Source organism: Dasypus novemcinctus, chromosome 25, assembly GCF_030445035.2.
Source record: "Dasypus novemcinctus isolate mDasNov1 chromosome 25, mDasNov1.1.hap2, whole genome shotgun sequence".
Classification (NCBI taxonomy): domain Eukaryota; kingdom Metazoa; phylum Chordata; class Mammalia; order Cingulata; family Dasypodidae; genus Dasypus; species Dasypus novemcinctus.
Window position 1 is genome coordinate 50,987,995 of NC_080697.1, and position 4,947 is coordinate 50,992,941.

The window sequence follows — 4,947 nt, forward strand, 5'->3', positions numbered from 1 at the left end:
TGAAAAAAGCTGTTGTGTACATTCACATAAGAGTCTTTGTATGGACATCTTTTCTGTTGGTTAGTGGATACTCCAGGTTATATGGCAAGTGTATTTTTAAGTTTTTAAGAAACTGCCTCTCATAGTTTTTTTTTTTTTATTGAAAGCTCAAATACAGCATGATAGGTTAGCTTCAACAGTTTTGAGGCTAGAAAAAGTCCAAACTGAAGTATCAGCAAGGCGATGTGCTCTCTCCAGATAGCATGGCATTCTGGGGCTGGCTGTTGGCTATCCAGAAGCCTAGGTTTTTCCATCATATGGCAATGCACAGGGAGGCAGCGTGCTCTTTGCTGGGTTCCCTTGACTAAGTTCTGCTCCCCAGTGGCCTTCTTCTACTCTTTCTGAATTTCTTCTGCCTATGAAGGACTACAGTAGTGATTCAAACCCTTCCTATTTCAACTGGCCACAACTTAACTGAAATAAAAACTCCAAAATTTCCTATTTACAATGAGTTTGCTTCCACATGAGGGGACAAAGATTAAGAACTTGTTTTTCTAGGGGTATATAACTCAAACCTAACGTACTGCCTAATTGTTTCCAAACTAGTGGCAACATTTTAAATCACCACCAATTTAAATTACCAGCATGTTACTTAGTTCAATCAGGTCAACTGAATTTTAACTCACATGATTTCTAAATAAAAAAAACCATCATTACCCATGTGCATTTTGTGATTACTTCAGTTGCATAGGGAATGAGGGTGAGCGGGAGAATTTTTCATTGAGAACCAAATTTTGAGTAACTATAAACAGATGCAGATGTGGTGATTGAAAAAGCTTATTATTTAACTCTTTTCTTTCTAATTTGCTTTTCACTAAATTTTGTTTTCCCATTTTTACTGTTAAAACACTTGAACAAATCCAATGAGCCACTGTATAGAGAGGGAAATTAAAACCACCCATAACCTGCTATACTCAAATAAACTTAATAAGCTTATCTCTTGCTCATGTTCTCTTTTGGTTTATGTCCATGGTCATGCAAGGAGTTTTCCAGTTTTAATTATAGCAAAAATCAATTCTAAATAGCATAATGGACTAACTATATCATATTCCAAAATACCTTCATATTTAGTATTTTAAATGCCTATATATAGTTATTTCTTTGTTCAACTTTACCTTATATGGTTACATTTTTCCAATCTCAAATATTTATTTATTTACTTTTAGTATTGAAAAATACATTAGTCTGTCTATATCCATCTGCATAACTATCTATCATCTATCAATATATTACATAAACTTGAGTTTAGTGTTCTTCTTTCATCACAAATCTCTCATGTAATTTTAACAGTTCAGATTGTACAAGAATGTTTATGATCCTTGATGCATATTGCCAAACCACATTCCAAATGCAAACTTATGAAGACCATGCCAGTTTTACTGTAGCCTCAACAGATTTGGGAAACAGCGTGATTGTTATGATTTAATTGGTTTACAGTAGTTCCTCAGTGTATTAACTTGCAATTATTTTGCTACCACACTGTTTCCATCACATTCTATTTAGGCCAAAAAACTCCTCCTCTTCACTTCCATGTTTAGCATTTAATGCGTTTAATGTGAATGCATTTCATGAATAGTATGACGCTCATACAGTTAGCTGTAATTTTAAAGACACCTCCAGCTAAATATTGCTTGGCTGTAGAAAAATGTCAAAAACTATAAAATATATTGGATTAAACTTTTAAAAATTCAATAGACATTTGAGTAAAATTGATATAAAGCTCTAAAGTTCACATCTTATTTTTATCTTATTATAGATTTTTCACAGAATTTATGATTACAATTCAACGGTGAGAAAAAGAGAATCCATTTTCCTACCTGTAACTCAAAATAAATATGTAGAAAGCTAAAATAACTACTTTTGAAGCTGGTATAGTGACAGCTATAACAACATATGTTTGATTTTTCCATAAGCCATTAAATAGCTCTTTGAGCAATAAAAGCCATGTGCCAACACATTTAAATGTTCACAAATGCATGCACCATTATCATGCTTCCACTCTTCTTATTTCAAAGCATCTGTTTTTGTCTTTAAAACACACACACACATACTCACTTAGGCACTCAAGAATCATTTCCCCAGAAAATAAGAAAAAAGTGAGTTCCATATAAATAATTTTCCCTCAAATAATCTTATTCATGTATATTGCTGTCAAGTTGTACGACATAACTGAATTACTGCTACCTTGCATGTATGGTAATTTGACTGAATCAGTATGCACATGTATTCATAAACATTGTTTTCTATATGTCCTTCCATTTCAAAGCCCCTAATTAGAAAAAAAAAAAAAAAAAGGGGGAGTAAAATATCAGTAAGATCTTGGCATAATAAAATTGCTGAGTGAGTGAGAATAGATGAATACTTCTGAGAGTCCTAAAGTCTCATTTCTATTTAGAAATGTAAACATGTGGGAATGATTTAATTATTTTCAATGGAAGGAAATGTTTTGACACAATTCATCTCCCTTATTTTTGTTACCATCAAAACACAATTTGCAACTGGGGAAGTTCTGACCTATCTCCAGGTGATGGATCATGATTGAATTGAAAAATTATATTCTCTACTTGTCCAACTTCCTTTGAATCCCTTACTGGCTTGTGACACAACTCTAGCCAGTCAGATGTAAATGGAAGTCTTCTTGGGATGGCAGGAAAGATGGGGGACTTCTTTGTATTTTTTGCTTTGTTGATGAGAAGGGAATAAGGCTATGCCAGCATCTCCCCACTTCATCCATTGGGATTTTCTTCCTTTCACATGGCTGTGATGACTAACATCATGGCAGCCATTCTGCAGCCACAACAGTGAGACCATGAATATCAAGTGATTTACCTCTAACTTAGATGAGCTATTAATAAACAATGACAGCTTAAGAAAGAGTCAAAGAAATATCACAGACCATCTCAATTGGCAGGCCTTGTAAACACATAAATGCAGAGTCTGTAGACTATATATTTGAAGGCGCATTTTTCAGGATGAATGAAGTTTTTAAGTTGTGACCAAAGCATATCATAAACATAGCTCTGCATCGTGCTATTTTACTTAAAATAAATCTTGTACATCATTATATATTGGTACAAGTTAAACCACCTTAATTTTATAACATTGTATTCATGTTTTGTTGTACCATAATTTACCTAATTTTCCCCTATCAATAGTCTTGTGTACTGTTTCCAATATTTTGCCACCAGAAGCAGTACTGGAGAGTACACATTCTTCTTTTTGCACAAGAATACATATTTATATATAACATGTGCTTTAAAGTGGAATTTTTTTAGTCAAAATTTATATTAAGTTTTGAACGGGTTCCTAAATCTATTTCCATAAGGTAACAATAATGTGTGACTGCTTATTTACTCACACTTTCTCTAATGCATTATATTTCCAAACTTTTTATTTTTACCAACCAAGCAAAAAAGTAGTATAATTTGTATTTAATTTGTATTTCCTTGCTATTTTTAAAAAATCCATTATTCTTTGAGGCCTTGAAGAACAACATTTCTTAATGATTTGCGGACACTAGTCTACTATTGTAAAGTCTAGAATCCAGTTCAGTAGGATTGCACTTTGCATTCTCTTAAAGCGTGGAGATTGGCTCCATTCCAGCACCATCCTAAGGGGAGTGATCAGTGAGGAAAACCAGATACAGCACCTGGAGTCTCAGAACCCTGGGCCAGCTGGGAAAGATTAGACACCTGGAGACAAACTTTGCGTAGTCTATCAGCCACACAAAGCCACGCCAGCTTTCAAATTTTTCATCTATTTGTTCATAATTAGTCATTTATACCAAGTTGATAAAAATGTAATAATGTCACCTGTCCCTGTGTTGCTTATTAAGATGCTTGATTAGGTATAGTAGCTCTTTGGTACAAAATAAAGTAATAGCCTAATCAACGTAAAGAGCTTCTCTGATTTTGAAGAACGTATTTTAATACTAGTATTTATAGATTCCTTGTGGAGTTTGTAGCATGCTTTGGTCAATCAATTCATGAACTTCCATGTATCTGACTCCATTCTTTAAGTGACATAGGCAAAACATCACCTACCAAAATACTCAATTTGCCCATTTCCCTACCATACCCTTTACACTCCAATCTAACTCAACTACTTTCTATATATGACCTGACTTTTTGCAGTTGGGCATGCAGTGTCCTTCACCATAAATATTGTTTTGAAGATTCGAAATCTACAAACAAAGAAATAAATAAGCAAAAAATTTTCCTACATCCAATCTCAAAGGCCATAATTTTCGTAAAATCTTCCCTAGCTCCCTTTGCACACCTTCACCTCTACTTCCTTGAAATGCTGCCTCTAAAGGTCCAGGGACTTCATTTGCTCTGAGACTAACTCCTGTGCACTTACTGAAGAACCACTGTATGCAGCCCAGTGTACTCGTTGCTTCAACCTGACTCCTCCAGTCCAGTCATAAAATGAATGATCTCTCAGTCAGATATTTGCCACTGGCTAAGGAACAGATTCAGAGAGTGCCTAAATTGACAAAACAAAAACGTGAAGCTTTTTACAAACCAATAGGTAGAACGATAGTCTTTAACCAAACTATTAAAATGAAGATACATAAATTTCCTCTTGCAGTAGTTGTAGAGTGTATCAGCAATCTACTGCTCCCTCCGTAACAAATTACCTTAAAATGCAATGACTTAAAATAACAAATGTATATAAGCCCACAGTTTTTGCCAGTGGGGAAAGTGGGTGAAATGTGGCTGGCTGCCTCCGTCTCAAGCTCTTCCGTGAGTCTGCAGGCAGGAGTGTTGGTCAGGATTATGTTCTCAGCAGGACGCTCAGATGGGTCTTTGCTTCGCAGTCGCGCATGTGATTGCTGGCGAGATTTAGATCGTGTGGGCTGTTGGACTAAGGGCTTCACTTTCTTACTGGCTGCCTGGAGGTCTCTCT